The sequence below is a fragment of the Marmota monax genome, unplaced genomic scaffold (assembly GCF_021218885.2).
Source record: "Marmota monax isolate L192 unplaced genomic scaffold, Marmota_monax_Labrador192_F-V1.1 WCK01_AAM20220418_F8-fsc00203, whole genome shotgun sequence".
In the NCBI taxonomy this organism is placed as follows: Eukaryota; Metazoa; Chordata; class Mammalia; order Rodentia; family Sciuridae; genus Marmota; species Marmota monax.
Window position 1 is genome coordinate 2,738,934 of NW_026694787.1, and position 23,692 is coordinate 2,762,625.

At 41.7% G+C, this 23,692-nt stretch overlaps 1 protein-coding gene and 1 non-coding gene across 2 annotated transcripts in view; one reads left to right on the forward strand and one right to left on the reverse strand.

Moving 5' to 3' along the window:
- Ppef1 (protein phosphatase with EF-hand domain 1) overlaps positions 1-11,350 on the reverse strand; it is a 136,702-nt gene extending 125,352 nt beyond the window's left edge. Inside the window, exons 1-2 of the mRNA XM_046425837.2 lie at positions 11,091-11,350; positions 10,177-10,435 (exon numbers count right to left, since the gene is read on the reverse strand). The gene's annotated coding sequence lies outside the window, so the exon portion shown is untranslated. The remainder of the gene's footprint in view (positions 1-10,176; positions 10,436-11,090) is intronic.
- A 114-nt stretch (positions 11,351-11,464) lies between these two features.
- On the forward strand, positions 11,465-11,537 carry Trnav-uac (transfer RNA valine (anticodon UAC)). The gene has a single exon. It is a non-coding gene; the product is annotated as a tRNA-Val (tRNA).
- Positions 11,538-23,692: the final 12,155 nt, after the last annotated feature.

Below are 23,692 nucleotides of genomic sequence, written 5' to 3' on the forward strand. Positions count from 1 at the left end.
AGTCTCAGCTGACAGGAGCCTTTTCCTCTTTGCCCTTCCCCCATTCTGCCTGGAAACAGAACACAATGCTGGGAGGAGGGGCAGCCATCTTGTGAGCATTAGGAAAAAAGCCTCACACTGAGAATGATAACAGGAAGATGGAAGGATAAGCCCGAGACATGGATAGCAAGGTGAAGCTGCTTATTTCCTGGCTTTTTATTATGTGGGATAAAAGAAAAAAAAATCTTCCATGTTAAGCACCTGCTATTTCGTTTATTTTATTATATGCAACCAAACACATTCTCTAACCAATATACTTGTAAGGTGGTTTGAATTGTGCCTGGCTCATAGTAGTCAATACATGTTACTAGCAGTTGTTGCTGTTATTGTTATTATTTGGCCAACATTCTTCTTGCTAACCAGGTGGCCAACAAATATTCCCTTAACCTCCTTATAATAGAACCTCAATTTTCCTTTTTGTAATTAACCATCTCTAAATTTTCAGGCATATGTTTTGCATGGGACTGACCACTCCCCCACACACTCTTAAGTGTGGGCCCTGGCTTAAGCCAATTAGCATAGCACACTTCCCAAGCAACAGTGACTGTTCAGGAGTAGGTACATCCTCTTCTGTTAGCAAAAGAGCACTTGAGGGGCATTTAGCTCAAGACAGACAATGTGAATGAATCTCAGGGCTCCTGGAGAGAGCACTGGTACAGAGACTCACCTTTCTCCCAAGAGTATGGTGCTGTGAGCAATGTTGCCCCTATGAGGAGAGCCTATCTAGAAGGTGAACTTGATACATAGAGAAGGGCAAACAAAAAGGTCAGGGATATGGAGCTGGAGCTTTCTATCATAAATCTCTGAATCAAATCTTACCTTGGGAATTTTCAAACCAGATTTCTTTGAAACTAATTTTGTTAACTCTATTTAAGTGGGATCTTCTGTCACTTGCAATTATAAGATTCTTTCTGATAGTGTTAAATGAAAAAAATACATAATTTTAACAAATGGACCACCTAGAGGGGAACTTTCCAAACTCTGGTCTAGTGCATCTGTTTAATAAAATCTACAAACACAATATAAATTTATACCCAAATCATCTTTCCAAAAGAAAAAAACAGCAATAGCAGTGATGCATGCCTACAGTCCCACTAACTCAGGAGCCTGATGCAAGAAGATCGCACCTTAGCAAGACATTGTCTCAAAATAAAAAATAAAAAGGGCTGGGGATGTAGTTCAGTGGTAAGGCACCCCTGAATTCAATCCCTAGTACCAAAGGGGGGGGGGGGGAAGAAACAATAAGAAGCAATAAAAACCACAACCAACTTGTAATTGTGTAAATTCATTCAAATTTCTCTTCCAAAAGAAAAAAATCAGCTAGTTCAAAGTGTTTTGTTTTTGTTTTGTAAACATGTCCTGAAGAACTCCATTAAGAGTAGATGTGCATCTGGGTTTTAGAATGACTACTGGACCCAGAGGCTGATGCTGGAAACCTGACTAATATTGAAATAATATTCACAGACAGTTGTCATGGCAGCCTGCTCATTCTGCACAAAATAGAACCCACTGCATTTTAACAGGATTTAGCAAAGAAAAACTGCTATTCTGCAGACAGCCTATAACTGAGTTAAACAACCTACTGATTGGTTTTGGTTTTATTATTGTACATAGCCTTCAGACTGCACCCTAATTGTATCAAAAAGATCCCAAATACTTAAAAATACACATATAATTTTGGCCTGACACCTGCACCACTCTTGAAAGCTTTCCATCAGTTCTACAGAGAACAGCTTAGAGGCAGATCTGACATTGTGCACAGTTGGAATCCACACAGAAATCTAAATAAGACAGTAAGTGTTGTGGAAGGAGAAGGAATAGCTCATTTCATTGGCTGCCATCAGATGTTGCCTTTTAAGTGGGGTGCTATAGAAATGGGGAGTAACCAATTGTTCTGTGCTCATTTACATAGTCCTGGGTGAGCGACCTTAGAAACTAGAGGCATCTCAAGACAAGTAAAAGAGAAAGGGAGAAAGACAAAGTATTTCGAGCTGATCAGTTTCTTTCTGGAGTGGCTATCTCTAAAAAAAATCCAATCTCACTGAATGTGATTATGGGTGATTTTGATAGCTGGTCTTGAGAAAAACATCACACAGAGGCCTTCATTATTAGCCCCCACTCCCATCTGCCTTCTTCTCTTTCAAATTTCTTTAAGGGAAAGGAAACATGGTCCTAATTAAAATCCAATACATCCTACATTAGGAAAACCACATCAAGTCATTATCTTCCATTAAGATCTTAGAACAAGATCTTAGAACAATTTATTCCTTAACTATGTTCTTTAAACTTGAAATGAGACCATGTCATATCCTTTTTAAAAAACTCCCACACTGCCCAACACTATGATTCTAGACATTGTAGGCATGGACTGGGACACAGAGCAATCCTTCAACAGCTGGTGGGCAGATTAAAAACATTGTCAAAATGATGTAAGAGACAGATACAGATGAAAAATATGGAGAAGTTAAAATCAATAGGGTTTGTATTTTCCCTCATATAACTGAAACTCCCACTAATCTGTAGTTTTAAAAATTAGGAATTTTAACTGGGCATAGTGGTACATGCCTGTAATCACATTCCAGAGAATGGGGTATGAGGATAGCAAATTGGAGATCAGCCTGGGCAACTTCGTGAGACTTTGTCTCAAAGTGAAAATGAAAAAGGCTGGGGATGAGGCTCGGTGGCAGAGTGCTTGCCCAGCATGCTCAAGGCCCTGGGTTTGATCCCCAGCATCACCAAAAAAAAAAAAAAAAAAAAAGCAGGGTGGGGTGTGTTTTTCACATGCAACAAAGAATCTGATAGTAGGAAATCCAGATTCTTTGCAGCTTTCTTCATAACTATCAACTCATGGTCACAAAACAGCTGATCTACCTCTAGCATCACATGCGCATTGGTAGACAGAAAGTGAAGATTTATAGTCAAAATGGAACATACCACTTAAAGGAACTTCCTTTTAAAGAAATAGTTTTGGAAGCCCACCTATTTACATACCTCCTATTGAACAGAATCATGTCACACCGTCTCTCCTAGCACTTAAGGGACCTGGGAAATCAAGCTGTTTTAGTAGGACACATTGCAAAATCAAACATTTTGATGGCAGTGTAGTGCAGAGGTTAAACACAGCCTACGGTGCCAGATGGCCTGGGTATAAAACCCTGCTCTGATATACACAGTGGCATATGCCTGTAATCCCAGCTACTCAATAGGCTGAGGCAGGAGGATTACAAATTCAAGGCCAGCCTGGGCAACTTAGTGAGAGTCTGTCTCAAAATAAAAAATAAAAGGGGTTGGGGGTGTAGCTCAGCGGTAGAATGCCCCTGGGTTTCATCCTCAGTATCACCATCCAAAAAAAAAAAAAAAAACCTCTTATCCAGCTGTATGACTCAGTCAAGTTATCTAATTATTCTGTGTGGAATTTTTCTCACCTGTAAACTAAACATCATAGTACCCTTGTCATAGTGTTCTTATGAGTAGACCCTAATACATAGCAAGCACTACACAAGTGCTGATGCTTCTTTTTATTATTGAGGAATAGAAGAATGTATATTGGATGTGCAACTAGCAGTATCTATTACTGTGCCACATATGAGCAAATGTCTTGCCATATTTGAGAACTGCTGGGAACCCAAAACTTTATCCTACCAAAAGTGGCTATTCTCATGACCATTGGCTGTATGCCCATTTATTACGAACTGAGAACCAAAAGTTTCATTTGTCTAAGCCAGGACACCACTGTTAATCACTGTGCTGATGCTCATACATTTTAGATACATATCATTAGGACTTTCTTTTTTTTTAATATTTTTTAGTTGTTGATGGACCTAGATGATATTATTTTATTTATTTGGATGTGGTGTTGAGAATCAAACCCAGTGCCTCACACATGCTAGGCAGGCGCCACAACCCCAGCCCTCATTAGGACTCTCTCTGTTACAAGTGTCAGTTAACCCATTCCAGCTGGCCTAAGCAGAACTGGGAATATATTCCTCAAATAGCTGAAGGGTCAGTAGGTATATTCACAGAATGACTTGGTTAAGGACTTAAACAATAGCACTCCATTGCTCTATTTCTCAACTCAAATCTCTTGGTGTTGGCTCCATTCTCAGGCCTCAGAGGTAGTGGATATTTTTCATGCTTTATGGTCATCCACTAATTTCAAATCCTCTTCCCTGTTTTGGTAATTCTTCTCATTTGACTCCTTACCTCCTCAAAGTAGAAACAACAACAACAACAAAAAAAAAAACTGCTTTTCCAGCCTCTCCTACAGCAAGAACACAGGCACTTAAACCAAGAACTGCCTGAGTTTTCAATCCAGAAGAGGGCAACATGAAGAAGAGGGGTTACAAAAGTCATATTCTGACAAGGTTAATGGCAGAGGTGTTCCAGTTTTCAGAGACAGCAGTGGTAAAGATTCTGCACTCCATCACTGATTGGAGTTGCTAAATCTATACTCAGAGGAGACAATAGTGGGCAGCTGCCTTAGTGTAGTCCTTTAGTGAGATGTGGATATTGTTTCTAGCTTTAGAATCACCAAGGCCTTCTCAGAGATCCTGAGAACTACCTAATATCCTTCAATAAACTCATTTTCTTCTTAAACTAGTAGGAATGTTGAAGCAGCCTAGATGATATTATGCTAAACAATCCAAAATCTTAGTGGTTTACTTTTCACTTATATTTCATGGCCAGTGCAAGTGGGCTATAATTGTATAACACAGTCTTCCCACTCAGACTCAGGTCAACCTGTCTCTGGGGCACTGCTGGCCTCACAGGGAATGGAAAAAGAGAAGTAGCAAAGCATACTGGCCCTTATACTTTTGCTGGTAAGTGACGCACATCATTTTTTGTTCACATTCAATTGGTCAAAGCAATTCACTTGATCAAGCTTATCAGTGGGGCAATGCTATAAGAATCCTACATGGGTGGGGTTAGGACATGCTTACTATGCATGAGGCCCTGGATTCAATCCCCAGCACACACACACAAAAACAACAACCAAAAACTACTTTGAACAAAAGGGGTTCTGTTGTATACAATTAAGAGCACTGCCTAATACAATGCAATAGTAAGAGGACAGCAGAACGTTCAGCCTGTGGATCATCTCACATTCAAGTCCAGGTTGAACAAGAAAATGCCTCTTCTCAGGAATTCATGCAAAAGCTCAAGGATTCGCTATAACTGGAACTGACTGACCTGGCTTGAGTCACCCCCCAATACTGACAAATTTATTCTAGATGTATTTATTAAGAATTTAGTATATGCTAGTAATAACTATTTAGGCTCTATGGAGTATAGCAGCAAACAAAACCAAACCCATGCCCTCATAGAGCTTTCATTCTAGTTGAGGATGGAGAAAGACAATCAACAAAATAAGTAAACATCTAAAAATTTAGTTGGTGCTATGTGCTACAAAGAAAAATAAGCAGGAAAGGGAGATACCGAGTTTCTAGGGTGAATGGAAAGGAATAATAGCAATTTTAAAGGAAATCAGCAGGGCTAGGGTTGTGGCTCAGTGGTAGAGTGCTCGACTTGCATGTGTGAGGCATTAGGTTCGATCTTCAGCACCACACAGAAATAAATACATAAATGTACTGTGTCCATCTACAACTAAAAAAAAATAATAATTAAAATGGAATCAGGAAAGGACCCACTGAGAAATTATTTGGGTAAATACTTGAATGAGGTGAGAAGACAAACAATGGGGTGATCTAAGGGAAGAATATTCAAGGGTCGGTAAGCAGTAGGTATAAAGGCCCAGAAGCAGGAGAGGCCTAGTTTATTTTAAGAACAAGCAGGCAAGGGTGGCTGGAATGGAATAAAAGAAAAGGCAGAGTAATAGGATATATAATCAGAATGATAATGGGTGAGGAGTTCAGGTCAGGTAGGGCCCTGAAGGCCACTGTAAGGCTTGGCTTTTATTCTAGTTAAGGTAGAGAGCCAGTGAAGGGTTTTTGCACAAAGGATTGACAAGATTTTACTCAGATTTTAAAAGGACTCTCTGGCTATTATGTGAATTGTCTGTAGGAAGAAAAGCACAGAGGCTGGGCAGCCAGGATATGGGACTACTGGCAATGATCCAGGAAAAATGTGATAGTGGCTTTGATTAGATGATAGCAAGGGAGACTGTAGAAAGCCATTACATTCTAGATGGATTTGGAAGATGGAGCCAATATGATTTGCTAGTGAGATTACATCTGGGTTATGAGAAAAAGAGAAGAATCTAGTATGACTCTAATGTTTAGGTGTAAATAACTGGAAAGGTGAAGTTACCATTATCTGAGATAAGGCAGTCTGAAAGAGGAGCAGGTTTAGAGAGTAGAGATAGGAGTTTAGATGCAGACATAATGGGTTTAAGATTCCTATTAGACATCTAAATGGAGATATTGAATATGCAGTTTGAGAAAAGTCTGGACTAGAGATATACATTTGGTATAAATAGATGGTATTTAAAGCCATTAGATTGAATGAGGTCATTGGGGGTTAAGAATGAAGTTTAAGGAAAATAGCTATGTTCAAAGGACAAAGAGATAAAAGTGTTTCAAAAACAAGGGTGATTGACTGAAATGCTGCTAATAGTCTGGGATGGTGGTGCATACCTATAATCCCAGCTATTCAGAAGATTGAAGCAGGAGGATCACAAATTGGAGGCCAGCCTCAGCAACTTAGCTAGACCCTGTCTCAAAATAAAAAATAAAACAGGCTGGGGATATAGCTCAGTCGTGGAGTACCCCTGGGCTCAATATCCAGTATCACACACAAAAAAAAGAAAAGAAATTTTACTAGTAGATCAAATAAGATGATGAAAGAGGACTATTCTGTGTAGCAATTTGGAAGTCCCTGGTGATATGGACTAGAGGAATGGTACAAGCAAGTGCCAGTGCAGGGAACAGAACTGAAAAGAGCACCAAAAACAAGCAGCAGATTTTTCCTATAAAAGAGAGCAGAGAAATGGAAATAGCTAGAGGAGAAATGGGATTAAGAGATTACGTGTTGGTTGGGGTTGTGGCTCAGTGGTAGAGCACTTGCCTAGCATGTGTGAAGCACTGGGTTTGATCCTCAGCACCATGTATAAATAAATAAATAAAGGTCCATCAATAACTAATTAAAAAAAAAAAAAGAGAGATTAGATCTGTGTGCCAATGGGAGTGATCCAATATGGGGTGGGGGGATTTATATAGAAGAGTAGGAAATTGTTGTAGTGAGTTCCTAGAGTACGCAAGAGCAGGTGGGCCAGAGCAGGCATTAGAAATGCAAATAATCCAATTAGAACAGGGTTTCTCAACTGGGTGCTGCTGACATTTGAGGCCAGGTAATTCTTTGTTGTGGGGAACTCTTCTGTGCATTGCAGGATATAAAGTAGCATCCTTTGTTTTTATCCACTAGAAGCCAATAGCACCCCCTCCAAGTCACAATAAACAAAAATATCTCCAGACATTGCCAAATAGCCCCCACAAGATTTTGCTCCCTCCAGCAGACATTTTGGGTTGTCACAACTGGGTATTCATATATGGGTGCCACAGGTATTACTGACTGGAGGCCAAGGATGCTGCAAAACATACACAGGACAGCCCACACAAGGGGGTTACCCAGTCACAACCCACAGAGCTGTGATAGAGACACCCTGAACTAAAGGAATAAGAGAAGTATGAAGCCACAGATACTGACAGGTGGGTTTCTGTGGACGTTCTCTTCTGATTGCTTCCATTTTTATTTTATCCACTGAAATAGAAAGCATGGTAATAAGCTATAACCCATATTGGGAGAGGAGGTACAGGAGGTTGAGTAAGAAAGATATGAAACTATACTGTAGGAGGTAAAAAATAAATGGCCATTGGGGCTGGGGATGTGGCTCAAGCGGTAGCGCGCTCGCCTGGCGTGCGTGCGGCCCGGGTTCGATCCTCAGCACCACATACAAACAAAGATGTTGTATCGCTGAAAACTAAAAATAAATAAATAAATATTAAAAATTCTCTCTTTAAAAAAATAAACAAATAAATAAAATAAATGGCCACAAGAAGTGGTCATGAAACTGGGCTGCAGAGCTCACCTAAAGCAAGTAGTGGTGAATTTGATGTGAAACCAGTCGGCCTGGATGTGGATTTTTCTTGAGCCATATCCAGAAGCACAGAAAAGAGAGTTTCATTTAACAGATTGTGGTTTTGCCAGCAAGTATAAGGAAGCAATGAGGGGGCAAACAAGTGTGTGATAAAAATGACCACAGAATTTGAGCAGAGTAAGAAGACAGAGGGAGAGATAAATGAAGAAGAGAAGTATGAAGCCACAGACAGGTGGGTTTCTGTGGACATTCTCTTCTGATTGCTTCCATTTTTACTTTATCCACTGAAATAGAAAGCATGGTAATAAGCTGTAACCCAGGTTGGGAGAGGAGGTACAGGAGGTTGAAGGAGACTGTGAAAAGGTAGGTGGCAAAAACAAACAAATATTAGACTGGGGATGTAGCTCAGTGGTAGAGTGCTTGTCTAGCATGCAGTAGGCCCCAGTTTCCATCCCCGGTACTGCAAAACACACACACACACCCCCAAAATGTCTATCACAATAGGATAGTTTCAAGGTATTTTGAATATATTGAGCTGCAATACAACAGTTTCTAAATGATATCAGGTAAACTAGGCTTCTTAACTAAACTCCATGTTTGGGACCGCAGTTTCTTTGGTCAAGTTACCTCTATCAGTGAAGCCAAACACTGGTGAAACAACACTAAACACCTGAGAAATCAGTGAACTCAAAGTCTGAAGTGGCTTCTGGTCTTCATGTATTAGTTTGCTCATGTATTTTTCTTATACTTGTTCAAATGCACGAGGGTATATCTGGGTGTGTCAGGCCTCACAAATCTGACTAAACAGACAGAAGTGCAAGGCAAAGCTGGCCATCTGAAGCATTATCCCTCTCAACGGTTTCAAGGTAAAAGTCATCAATAGTTGTTTCTAACAGACTTATGGTTCCTACTTTTGAGGATTTTGTTTAAAAATTACAAAACAAAAAAACAAACGGTATCCACTGCCTTGCTAGCATGCATACAAAATAAGACAAAAAACCAATGCCACTCTTAAGGCAATAAACATGTAGTCTTTATAGGCTTGGGCCTTGCACAATCAGGTATCACTAGGCTTAATATAAACCAAGGCCTGCTACTCACCAGCTGAAAGGTAACAGGCAAGGCATTCCAACTCAACATAACTTCTTCAATGAAAAATGGTGATAGTAATACTTACCATGGTTACCTCATAGGGCTCCTGGCCAGGAATGTATGTGAAAGTGCTTTGTAAGCCATATTGTACTTTCCTAATAATAGACATTGTGACTACACTTCAGAGGGGCATGAAGAATGGAACTAAAGTCTCCCTTCTGGCCATAATGGAGAAAAGAAACAAAAGGGTTTGTTGTTGTTGTTTTGTTTTTTACTAAAGGCAGAAACCTGTGTTGAATGCATTAGAGGGGCAGCTTCTTTTCTACATGGATTTTAAGTATGGGAATTTGGCCAAAGCTTGCATTTGGCAAACAGAAAGCTGAAGGGAGAGCAAAGCATTCCCTGGAGATACAAACCACACAACTAGTGGGTACAATTTTAGGGCCAATTCTTGGCAACCTTGTTTTGGACTGATAGGGGCTTGGAAATAGGACATATTTACGGAGTTCCCCAGCAGTCATTACAGCTCAATAACTAGCAGGAAACATGGAGCTTTTATGAATTCATTCTCCAGTTAGTGGCTGGCCACTCATGGTCATCTCAAGGCTCACACTCTAGGCAACAAGTACTCAAGAGGTCTCCTGAAATATATCAACAAAAAGGAAGACTGTAAGGAGACCCTGTAAAGAATATTACAGGAAACTGAGGACACAGGAAAACTGGGTACTAGATAAAACAGGCACTAGCTGCAAGCTTGCCTCTAATTAGTTCTATGGGGGGAAAAATTCATTGGGCAAATAACTGCCTCCATTCTTCTACATGGTAAATGGGGATAATATTTAGAGCCAGAGGGGAAAGTGGTAGTATTTCACAGAGGAAAAGATTGAGACTTGGAAGGTGAATTGGCTAGCTCAAGAGTATACAGCTGGTGAGTAGCTACAACAAAACTAAAATCCAGATCATGACCCCCACGTAGTGTTCATTCCACCCACCTGTATCTTCCACGGGCTTTCTCAGGAAAACAGGAGTTGGTTGAAGGGAATTGCTTTCCTATCATCAGTATCATTTCTTCATCATCCTGCCAGCCTCGGAGGAAGACGCCAGGGAAAAGAACACCTGCCACCTACAGCTCAAATCCACCAGGGTGCTTAAGATGCGCTCCTCCCCGCAACCACCGTGTTTTTTAGTGGGTTTTCAAGATTGCAGGTGGTGAGCAATCCTATGATGGCGGTGAAGATCCACCCAGAAGCCCTGGAGAAGGCAAAATGACACTAACAATGAAAAGCAAGAAGTGAGACCATGTGGGAAACCATGTGGGAGTCCTTTGAGGCGACGGATCGCAGCATCTTACTGGGACCATAGTTCTAGAAACACAGCTGTAGGGTCAGGAACTGCCATCTGCAATCCCACAAGGCCCCCACGCTGGATTTAATGCTTTACTGTCAAGGTTTGAAAATCTTCCTAACTTATAAAAACGGGACCTGCCATTTTTCATCTTACACTGGGCACCTGAAATCATGCTTCAGGTGGCCTGTCTACACCAGCACCACCCCTGACCCTAACCCAAAGGGACTGAAGGCAAGGCCTTCGGTTTTCATCCCCTCTGCGGCTTCGAAAAGGGAGGAATGCTGGGATAAGGTTAGAGGAGAGTAACAGGCCCGTACCCTCGGGCAAGGAGCCCACTAACTAACCAGTGGCCTTTTTCAACCCAGGCACAATAGACGCCATCATAAAAATGGCGCCCCACCTCCGAACCCCGCGCTGCCAACTCTTTAGCTCCTGTCCTCCCTGCTCCTGCCTCAGTGTCTCCAAAGCTGCCGGAAGCGGCAACATTCTGACTTCTGACGGGGCAGGTCAGTCGGGTCACCCAGGCTCAGTTTGCCTGTGGGGGAAAATGGGAAAGTACCGGTCCTTCACGAGTTCTGCGAAGCTGTCAGAAGGAGCAGTGCCCCAGCAGGGCGCACTTCTGCCCGTCGGACCACCTTGCCGACGCTTCGGCTGAGGGAAAGTTTGGGGACCGGTAATTAGGGGGCCAGCATTCTCGGCGAGGAAGGGACCGAGTCCCGGCTTAGCCCTGGTTACAGGCGGCCGAAAGTCTGAGGTGCTGAGCGGCTGAAGCAGCTCAAATTCCGAAGCTGCCGGCGAAGATCCAGAAGCTAATCTTGTGCCTCGGGGGCGGGGCGGAACCACGGCGGAGGGGCGGGGTTCCGGGGGGGGTGGGGGAGGCGCTGGGTTTAATGTGACTATGAATAGTCAACTAACGCTCCGGGCCTGCGTGGAGGTTCCATAGTGTAGTGGTTATCACGTCTGCTTTACACGCAGAAGGTCCTGGGTTCGAGCCCCAGTGGAACCATAACTAAGAAGTTGTTCTTGGTTTTTATATCCATTGAGCATTCTGGCTAAAAAAAGACAAAAACAAAATAACATCCACTAAAAAAAAAAAAAGTGTTTTTCTCCTTATCTATCCTTTATTCGTTTAAAATTTTTTTGACATTCTTTCATCACAGAAACGAAATGAAAACCTCTCCAATTCCTCAAGATCGCGGCTGCAGTTGCCAGACTCGCGAAATAGCAGAGGGTGAAGGCGGCGCAGAGCCAAGGTCTCTGCTGGACCCTATCCGACCTCTCCTGGTACTCCCCGGCGCGGCGCTTTCCCTGGAGCCAGGACAGGCCGGCTCCACACAAAACCTCCAACTAAAATGTAACAGTAAAGCAGCGATTTGACTGCGGTTGAATTATTAAAGGTTGATTATGATTATGATTGAAGGTTTAATATTTCGGTCAACTTTAAAATACAAAGCAGGGGGACAATATAGTCCTTTTGTTTTTAAGACAGCAGTGGGATTAATGGAATACACATTCATCTGTTTAATGAATCCATACATAGTATAGAATAAAAGCCAGTTCTATAGACATCCAATAAGTGCCTATTGAATGACCAAACATTTGCCTAGTTGCTTTTGTGCTCCTCTTTAATATTTCATTACTGTTTCCTTTACGGGGTGGGGAGAGGTGTTTTGTTGTGTTGTGTTGTGTTTTGTTTTTGGCTTTTCTCATCTTTGATAAAATGAATAAGAGAAAGGTGTCTGAGCCTTGGGTACTGAGGATGTAGGCTACAGGTGGGATGGTGATGGCAAAGAACTAAAAGAGGAAGGGAAAACTGTGTTTTTCTCAGCATTTTCCCACATAGTTCTGCTTATACAGTACATAAATTCGTTACTTTTTTGTAATTGTCCCTGTCATTAACAATCAACTCAATTCTCCTTTAAAATGCCATCTTAACCATTAAGTATACAGTTTTTATGTACTATTCACATTGGTATGTTAAGCCTATTCACGTTGTTGTGAAACAGATCAGCATCTTTTCACTTTGCAAAACTGAAGCTCTACACCCATCAAGGGAGTGGTTACTTCATTTTTCCTTCCATCAATTTTTTAGGAGTGCTGGGAAATATGAACCCTGGGCTAAGCACACATTCTACCATTGAGCCACACCTGGAGCTCCTTATCAACCCAATTCTTAATGGCTATGTAACAATGATAGGTAAGTATGGCAGGCACTGTTCTAAGTGTTCTGTTTTGGTTTTGCTATACTGGGGATCAATTCTAAGGTCCTGCACATGCTAAAGCAAAGCTCTACCACTAGACCACCCCCTACCTGATCTATTCTAAGTACTTTGTATATATCATCACTCCCCACTACCACCCTTACTGGGAATTGAACCCATGGCACTCCACCACTGAGTTATATCCCCAGTTCTATCCCCAGTTCTTATATCCCCAGTTTTTTTTATTTTGAAACAGGGTCTCACTAAGCTGCTGAAACTGGCCTCAAACTTGTGATCCTCCTGCCTTAGCCTCCTGAATAGTTAGGATTACAAATGAACACCATCAGATATTATTCCATTTAAGCCAAAATAACTGTATGAATGAAGCATTATTATCATTATCATACAGATGAGAAATTTGCTCTAAGTTCACAGCATATGGTAGAACTAGGATTTGCATCCAGTGTACTTTGGAAATCCATGTTCTTAACCCTCCCCAGCTTTACTACCTTTCCTAATTTGCTTAACCAGTCCCCTAACCTTGCACACTTTGATTTGTTTTCAATTTTATTATTATAAGTAACACAGCATTAAACATCTTTGTGTGTAACTGTCTCCCCCACCAAATTTAGTATTTTCCTGAGTGAATAGTATGAACATGACACCAAGTTGCTTTGTGAGAGGTGATTCAGTGGCATTTTCATACCATTCAAGAATGTTAGGACTTATTTGGCAGAAAATTGCTCAAGGTCACCCACTAGAAGACAATAACAGAGAACAGATGAAGAGCTGAGTCTTAGGATTCTAGTTTCTATTTCCCACCATTCCTTCCCTTAACATTTAAAGATAGAATAAAACCAGTATCTTCCTTGTTAAACCAACCTCAGTTGACTTTAGTATTGTCTCTGAGACTTCCTTGTTGAGGCAGGTAACTATGTGGGTTAACTTGATGGGACTCAGCTAAAACCTAAGAACTAAATGGAATAAGATGCTTAATGAGGCTGGTGCTCAAGTTAATCTCCTCCTCCTGGGCAAGCTCCCCACTTCAGGAAGGTAGAGCTGCCGCCAAGGACAAGGGAAAATGCCACGCAAGATAGAAGGCTTCTTGTTATTACTTCTCTTTGGCTATGAAGGTATGTGCGATTCAGCCATTGGCATGTTTAATAATACATAATAATACAATTTAATTTATAATATAGTTGATAAATAGAAATGCAACCTGAATAATACAAAAATCACTAATTAACAACACATGTTCATTAAGGTGTTGTTAATGAACAACAGTTGTCTTTGTGTTGAATATGATTGTCATTGTCTTGCCACTGGCTTGCTTCTGGTTTTTTTTTTTTTTTTCTTTTTTGATACTGGGGACTGTACCCAGTGGTGCTTTGCCACTGAGCTACATCCCCAACCCTTTCTATTTTTTATTCGGAGACAGCAGGCTGGCCTCAAACTTGCCATCTTCCTGCTTCAGCTTTCCAAGTTGCTGTGATTATAGGCGTGTGCCACCATGCCCAGCTTGCCACTGGCTCTCTGGTTCTGTGAGGAGCCTTCTAAAGTTTAAAGGATCCAACAGAAAGAAGAAAGGCTCTCTTGGGTTAGGGCTGGGGCTCAGCGGTAGAACACTCGCCTCGGACATGCGGGACCCTAGGTTCGATCCTCAGCACCACATAAAAATAAATAAGTGAAATGAAGGTATTGTGTCCAATTACAACTAAGTATTTATTTATTGTATAAAGTAGCTACAAATTGCAATGATTAATGAAAGGCATGCTATACTCTAGAATAGTTTTAGGAGTCATAGTGTGATTTTAGAATTTTAATCTTCCAAACTGGTATGCTAAGGTAGAGAAGGATGCTATTAATAATTCTGCTGGGACAACAGGTGTAAACCAGGACTGTCCTGAGCAAATTGGGACGTAAGGTCACCCTAGTTTAAATATGGATTAACATAACACGCCAAGTACCACTGGAATCTAATAAAAAGCATAATCCAACTGAGAGTTAAGAAACCCCAAAGACACAGTACACTCCATCATTTTAAAATTTCTTAATGCAGCCCTGGTTGGGGTGATGCGCTTAAACAAGAAAAAAAAAAAAAAACTAAAGTCAAGTCTCTAAAATGTCATCCAATTGAACTTTTAAATTCTCTCTCAATCTTAGAAATATTACTCTCATCTCTCAATTCTGAAGTAGCCATCCACTCAGAACTCCTTGTCGGGTTCATTTGGATAATAGAAACTGAATGTCTTCTTTGCAGTCATTGTGTATTTTCGAGTTTTATAGGAAATAAAGAAGGAGGGCAGAGAGGGGGAGATCCCTCTTCTCTGCAAGTGACCTGGTAGACAGACAAGATGAAACACACAAGAAGCATCGGGATTCCTGGCTGACATTTTCCTTCCTACTCTTTCACTGTATTTTAATGATAGAGAATCCACTTTCATGAATCCCCAGTCTTGTGACTTTTGTTATTTAATCACATTTCTCAGTATTTGGAAAGACTTGAGAAAAACATAATCCCAAAGTCATTTTGAAAACCCCAAGATATATTTCTTTCTTTTTTTAAATATTTTTTTAGTTGTTGGTGGGCCTTTATTTTTATGTGGTGCTGAGAATCGAACCCAGTGCCTCACACATGCCAGGCAAGTGCTGTACCACTGAGCCACAGCCACAGCCCCCCCCAAGATATATTTCTAAATAGGGATTGTTTTAACCAATTTTCTGTTGCAAGGGGTTTTCCTCCTTGCAATTCAGAGGCAGCAACTTGTTCCAATAACTTTCATTCCTTGGTACCTAGCATAAAACCTAGGGCTTTGTGCGTGCAAGGCAAATGCTCTACCACTGAGCTACATCCCCCTTGTCCCAGTAATTCTTAATGCTTTAAGATGCTTTGGGGATTTTGTTTTTCTTTTACTCCTCGCTCTTTGCTCAACAAGATCTGAGTCGAGGATTAGATCCAAATACTTAGGATTCTCAGACATCCACGGGGCTCACCCTTAGATTTCTCCTTTTCATGGTTGGCATTGAGATTCATTCGTTTCTCTAAGAACCCATGCTTGAGTATGTGCTGTGGGCAAACATTTTGAAAGAACTTGACATGCCGGGCTGATTCTTGTTGCTTTCACGGTGCTGAGTCTGTCAAGTCTGTCAACCCTGCTCCATGACCCCCAAATGCGAAGAAGTCCTCTAAAAGTTTACCAATACATTTTAAAATTAGGCCTGGATATCATAATAAAATGGGAGGCACAAAGATAACAGTCCATCTTATTCTATTACTTACCAATTTTTATTCAGGGGTGGGGAACTCCAGAAATGTCCAGGAAGAGCAGAGATACCATCTGTCCAGGTGGAAGGGAATGTGGTCAGGTGGGAAGGCTTACCCACCTAATGTACTTACCCACCTAACCCAGGCCCTCCATCCTCACACCACCTGGAAGGAAACCAGCCAGCCAAAAATGACCAGCATGGTTTGGCAATCTCCTGTGTGCTCTCCCCTGAGCCAGAGGGATACTCCAGGAGACAGGAAAAATACAGGACACAATTACTGTCCTAAATCAGTTTAGAATCCAGATGGACACATGGCCAACACACAGAGGAAAGATGCATTCCATTGCACAACTGGGAACCCAAAGACAACGATTCCTTATCTAATGTGCTCTTTGTTGTTTCTGTTGTTCCACGGTGGTGGCTCCTTTATGTAGTGAAATGAGGTCAATGGATTGACTCTGCTTATGCACTGGATGAAGGTTCATTTGGTAATGCACACATTCTCATAGTAAGGCCCCATCTATATCATAGAACTGTCAGGATTCTTTTTATCTTCCATTGCACATTTTGGATTCTATGCCAATATGATTTTTAAAACATCTATCCTATTAAAACACATTAGTCCATGACTTGGTCATGCTTATTGTATAAAAACAACAACAAAGCTCTCCAGCTCCATCTTCCATATGAATGTGTCCCCTTTGCTGGTGTGCCAACCATCAGAGATTGCAGATTTTTGTGAAAAGCAGCTTTATTTAGATGTAATTTGCATACCAGTAAAGTCATTCGTTTAGGGCTGGGGCTGTAGCTCCGTGGTAAAGCGCTTGTGTGAGGCACTGGGTTTGATTCTCAGCACCACATATAAATTAATAAAATAAAGGTCCATTGACAACTAAAAAATATTTTTTTAAAAAAGTCATCCTTTGTAGGGTGCAATTCTATCATTTTTAATATGTTTACAGATTTGTGGCATACACATTCTAATTTTAGAGCATTTTCATCACCCCAAACATTAACCAATCACTCCCCAGTCTCCAATTTCCCCCAGCCTTTGGCAACCATAAATCTACTTTATGTCTCTAGACATTTGCCTCTTCTGGATATTACATTAAAATGGAATGGTGCGACATGTGGTCTTTTTGTCTTTTGCTTAGCATATGTCTTTAAGGTTCATATGTGTTGAAGCATGAACAATAATAGAATTACATATGAATATGCCTGTTGCTGAAAATAGTAACACATTCACACTAGGAGCAATTTCCTTCTTTCTTCTTCCCAAGAGGAACATTGCTGCAGCTGACTATGTTTCTCCTGTGTCATATTCTTGTTTCTCAAGTAGAATAGAAGCTGGTTACAGACAGTTTTTATCATTCACAGTTTTATGCTTTTCTCCTTACTTTCGTGTTTCCATGGGAAAGGATGCTCTGTATTTAGTGATATCCAATCAAAGAAACTAAAATAGTCTATGTGTGTCTCTAACGTACTCTTTTTCCCTTGCAAGGGATTTTTTGGAGAAATAGGCATGCCTTTCTTGAATTTTCTTGCTGTGGGAACAAGACTTTCCCCAGTGGAGTGGCCCTTGGGGCAAAAGGGTACAATGAGCTCATATTGTACAAATCAAAGATGGGCAAGTGGCAGACATCTCACATAATGTGGGAGAATCACAAAAACAATCGAGTAGGCAGAAAAATATGCAACTACATAATCAAAATCTTTTACTATGTTCCTATTAAAGGCTGATTTTTTTTTTCTCATTCCAACAATGTTGTTTTCTGGTATGATAATTGTTATAGTCAAAAAATGCTTTTGCTCTTGTTCTTTAGCTTTTATTTTTTGGTGATTAAATCACTTGGGCGGGGGGGGGGGGGGGGGGGGCTGCAGCAGCCAGTCGCTGCTCCCTTGGTGAAAGTGTTTCCTGTAAAATGCTTGTTATTCCTTCTCTCTCTGCTCATTTCCATAAGGATCTGGCACCTCAGAATCCCAGGCTGCCTACAGACAAAAGCTTTCTGGGGAGGGGACCCTGGGAGGAAAGAAAGGCAAGGAACCAACCCAAAATCTGCTGGAGCACAGGAACTGACTGTGAAAGCAGGCCTTCTTTTCAGGCCTCGTCCTCTCCACAGGTAGACTGAAGCTGAGTCCCCCTCCACCCCCAACACCAGTTTTCCTTTTTGCCTTCGGCTTCATTTCTGCAAAATGTGGAAACGGCTCCAGTACCGTCACCTCTCACCTTTGGTCCCTCCAAAAGAGAGTCTTGATTTTTTTTTTTTTTTTTGATACCGGGGATTAAACCAAGGGTACTTAACCATTGAGCCACATCCCCAGCCCCCCCCCCCTTTTTTTTTGTGACACAGTCTTGCTAAATTTTTCAGGGCCTCACTAAATTGCTGAGGCTGGCTTTGAACTTGAGATCCTCCTACCTCAGCCTCCAAAATGGCTGGATTACAGAGCCACTAGGATTACAGGAGTGCACCCCAACACCCAGCCACACCCAGCATCTCTTGAAGATGAGGGTTGAGCGGAGTACCTCCTGGATTCACAACCTCCAAGTCAACCAGATGCTAATTGCTTATTTACTCTGTATTTGTTGATGACAAACTATGAGACTGAGGTTATGTGCTTATGTAGACATTAACTCTGAAAAGCACAGAGCACCACCCTGCCTTTCTGCACTTCCCCCTGATCTCCAAAAGCTTGTATCTAGCTGTTCACTCAATCTTAACATTTGGGTGTTCCTTAGGCTTCTCAAATTTACTGTGTCCCAAATGGAACATCCTCTACCCCATCCTCTCCGAATCACTGTCCCCACTGGAATCTCTTCCCCTTTAGTAAACTGCATTTCTATGATCCCACACTTCTCAGGCCTCAAGCTTCTCTTTCTTTCACACTGCACATATAATCTGTCAGAAATCCTATCTGCACGATATTTTAAGTACAGTCAGCAGTGGCCACTTCTCATCACTCTATTGCCATTACCCTGGGTCAAACCACCATCAGCCCTGGCCTAGAGGACTGTACTTGCCTCACAACTAACTGGTCTTGTTTCTACCCTTAACCCAATCAGTCTAGCCTACAACATGGTGCTAGAGGAAGCCTTTGAACCCACAGTCAGTCATGTCCCTCCTCTCCACAAATCCCTCCAATGTCTCACTCAGTAGCCTAAGTCCTCCATCACATGGCCCACAACACCCTGCACAAACTGCACCCCCCCCCCCGGCCCTTCATCTCCTAAAACTTACTATGCTCTGGTTTCAACCTCAGAGTCTCCTCGTTCTTTCCAGAACAGGCCGAACACACACCCTCAAAGGCTTTGCACTTGCTCGCCCTCTGTCCTGAATGCTTTGCCCTGGACAGGCATCCCACTTCTTCAGGTCTTTGCTCCAACATTACCTTTCAGTGAGGGCTTCTCTAAGCCAAAAAGTACCAGCCCCTGTCCCCTCCCCCTAAGCAACTTTATTTTTCAACTTGATGGCCCTAAGCAACTTGATTTTTCTCCATAGTAGTCATCATTATTGTACATGCTATATATTTTGTTTGTTCATTCATTAATTCATCCCCTCCAACATACACACACGATGGGGCAGGTGCTCTATGAGTACAGGTGTTTTTCTACTATATTGTTGGGCCTGGAATATAGTAGACACTCAATAAATATTAGCTGAATGAATGAATGCTCTGGAGTAAGTCACTATTAGCCATCTTTTATATCAAATTCTACAATCATACAGGTGCTTATATAAACCTGTGAACAAGAACACGATGGGAACAAAAACCAGAGCAGGGGCTGAGTTGGGGGACAGAAAAGGGGATAAGCAGGCAGAGAAGTTGCTGGGGGCAGGGGGGATTTAAGGTGAAAAAAAATTCTTTGAACAAGGGCATCAAGTACAGAGTGCAGAAGATAAACTTGGAGATGTGTTGTTATGTTCATTTTAGGGATGAGGAAATGGAGAGATACTACTGAATATCAGAGGTGGCATTCCAACCCTGTCAGGGCGACCTACCAAAGCGTTGAACAGAAGAATTTCATTATGTCACATTGGCAGCAGGGAGGATGAATGAGACAGCAGCTGTCGTTAACAGCAAGTGTATCCAGGGGACATACCTACAATCCCAGGGCCCAGCAGCTTGGGAGGCTGGAGAATTGCAAGTTCAAAGCCAGCCTCAGCAACTTAGGAATGGCCCTAAGCAACTTAGCAAGACTCTGTCTCGAAATAAAAAATAAAAAGGGCTGAGGATGTGGCTCAGTGGTTAAGTGTTAAGTGCCCCCTGGGTTTAATGCCCAGTACTAAAAAACAAAAGAAAAAAAGAAAAAGAAAAAAAAAGTACCCAGGGGAGGGGGTAGCCTAAAAGCAGGAAGTGGAATGGAGAGGACAGAACACCCTCAGTAGCCATTGGATATGGGGGTTTAGGAGACTAAGATGAAACCCAGGTCTCTGAACAGGTGGATGGTGGAGCTGGTCACCAAGATAAGAAATAGAGCAAGAATGGTCTGAGGAAGGAGCTATATCAGTTCAATTTTTTTAAAAAATCCTTCTCTACTGGGCACAGTGGTGTATGCCTGCAATCCCAACAATTCAGGAGGTTGAAGCAGCAGGATCACAAGTTGGAGGCCATCCTTGGCAAGTCAGTAAGGCCCTCAGCAACTTAGCAAGACTCTGTCTCGAAATAAAAGGGCTGGGGATATATCTCAGTAGCAAAGCACTACTGGGTTCAATCCCCAGAACAATAACAACAAAAAATCCTCATTGAAGTATAACAAACACAAAAGAATACATATAAATATATAGCTCAGTGAATTTTCACCACTGAGCATGCCCATGGAACAAACATCTGGGTTAAGGACTATATCTTGACCAGCCCCCATTGAGGTTCTTCCCCACCACTGCCTGCCCCAAGTGCAACCAGTATCCTAATATCTAATGGCATGGATTATTTTTGCCTGTTCTTATACTTTTAAAGATTCACATGGTGTATCTGCTTTAGCATCTGACTTTTCACTTAGTATTGTGAGATGTATCCATATTACGTCATGTACTTATAGATTATCAATTTTCATTGAAGTATAGTATTCCATTATAAGAATATATCATGATGTATTCACTCTACTCTTGATGGACAGTCGAGTTTTTCCAGCTTTGGGTATTACAAATAACTGCTATGAATAGTCTTGTACATGCTTTTGGTTTTTTGGAGAATACATATATGTATTTATGGTTGGTAACCATTTAGGAGTGGAATCACTAGATTATAGAGCACATATATGTTCAGCTTTAAATTGACCAACTGAGCGGGGTGTGGTCATGCATACCTGCAATCCTAGCAGCTCAAGAGGCTGAAGGAGAAGGATCATGAGTTCAAAGCCAGCCTCAGCAACTTAGTGAGTTCCTAAGTAATTCAGTTAAGACCCTGTCTCTAATAAAATATAAAAAAGGGCTGGGGATGTTGATCAGTGGTTAAGCACCCCTGGATTCAATCCCTAGTACCTAAATAAATAGCCAAACTATTATCCAAAGAGGTTAAACTACTTTATGCTCCAACAGCAACATATGAGAGTTTGGGTTGATCCCTGGCCTTCCTTGCCAATACTTAGTTGGGTCCAGTTTTAGACAGCAAAGGACATCTACAGGGAGATACTCAATCAGCCATTTAGTGCATGAACTAGGTTTAGCATCATTTATAGGGTGGACTAAGTCAAGCTCTCAAAGGAAACAGGTTATCCAGAGAGTAGAAACAAAAGGAAAATGTGAGGGACTAACAGTACCCAACACAGCAGTGTGAAGACAGAAGGTCAATGTTGGGAAAAGTCCATTGGATTTGAAAATACATTATTAGTAACTTCTTTTGCCAGTACAGAGCTTTGTACCACAGAACTATCCTAGTCTGTTTGGTCATCTATAACACAATATATAAACTGGGTGATTTATAACAATAGAAATGTATCTCTCAGAGTTCTGGGCCCTAAGCAACTTAGATTGTCCACGATCAAGGTGCTAGCAGATTTCATGTCCAGCAAGGGCCTGCTTTCTGATTCATAGGTGATACCTTCTCACTGTGTCCTCACATGGTAGAAGAGACAAGCTAGCTCTCTGGGAACTCCTTTATAAGAGCACTAATGCCATTCATGAGGTTGGAGCCCAGTCACTTCCCATAGGCTCTGCCATTTGATGAATAGGTTTCAAGTGTGAATTTTGGAGGGACACAAACATCCAGACCATAGCAAGTACTAAGGCAGATGTCCACCAGGATGGCGCTCCTTAACCTTCATTGCTACCTGAGAGGATCAATTCAACCCATAGCAGGTGAATAACTCGTGGAACAAGGGCCTAGGAGAGACAGGAGTGTGGTGGCCACAGGTGCGGGCTGGCCCTGAATCTTCCCAGGCTAAGAGATATGCTCCCCTGACTCCCAATCACAGCCTGTGCATGACATGGAATGTCACCTTGTGCATCAGTCTTTCTTCTGAATGTCCCGAAGACCCTTGTCAGCACAGTGAGGCTTCTATTTCAGAAGGCCCAAGCTCTAGTAGACTGCCAGACTCACAGTGAACACACTAAAGTGGTCACAGAATGGGTAAAAATGTATTTTTTCAATGATAGCTTTTATCATTATGATGGAAGAGATGAGACTCTCAATCTAAAAGCTTTTTGTGGGCATCAGATTCACTTTTTAAATAGCCAAGTAGTTAAAGGAAGGACTTTTACTTCCCATTTTCTACACTCAGGTTTTGTTTGGCACTTTTATAATAGGTAATGTTACTTTATAGTCAGAAAAGAAATAAAGGAATCTGGTCAAAAATGGGAAGTTGGGGGGCTGGGGGTATAGCTCAGTTGGTAGAGTGCTTACCTCACATACACAAGGCCCTGGGTTCAATCCCCAGCACCCCCAAAAAAATGGGAAATGGGTGAGCTGGAGTTGTGGCTCAGTGGCAGAGTACTTGCCTAGCATGTGTGAGGCACTGGGTTCAATTCTCAGAACCACATAGAAATAAATAAAGGTCCATTGACAACTAAAAATATATTTTAAAATAAATGGGAAATGGAGCTTTGGTGCTAACCTGGAGAAAAATGACCCTTTCCTCACTCATTGTAAGGTTCATGGCCAAGACTCCCTATAACAAAGACAGACCAGTAAGAGAAAATCATACAAATTTACTTACTAAGTTTGACATGGCACAGGAGCCTTCAGACCCTGAGCTGGGAGTGGAGCAGTGGTAGAGCACTTGCCTAGATACTCAAGGCTCTGGGTTCCATTCCCAACAATACAAAAAAAAAAAAAAAAAAACACCTAGTGGTGCACACCTATAATCCCAGCAGCTCAGGAGGCTGAGGCAGGAGGGTCACAAGTTTGAAGCCAGCTTCAGCAACTTAGTGAGGCCCTAAGCAACTTAGTGAGACCCTTTCTCAAAATAAAAAATAAAAAGGGTCAGAGATGTGATTTAGTGGTTAAGCACCCCTGGGTTCAATCCCTGGTACCAAAAAAAGAAAGAAGGAAAAAGAGAGAAAGAAAGGAAGAAAAGGAGGGAGGGAGGAAGGGAAGGAGAGAGAGAGAAAGGAAGGAAGGAAGGAATAGGGAAGTCTGTATACTTGTATGGATAGTCATGCAGAAGAATAATTGGAAAACAAAAACATATGATATAATGGTAATAAACTGGGGGGGGGGGAACTTAGCAAGGGCTGTTCAGATTCTTCTTGGTATC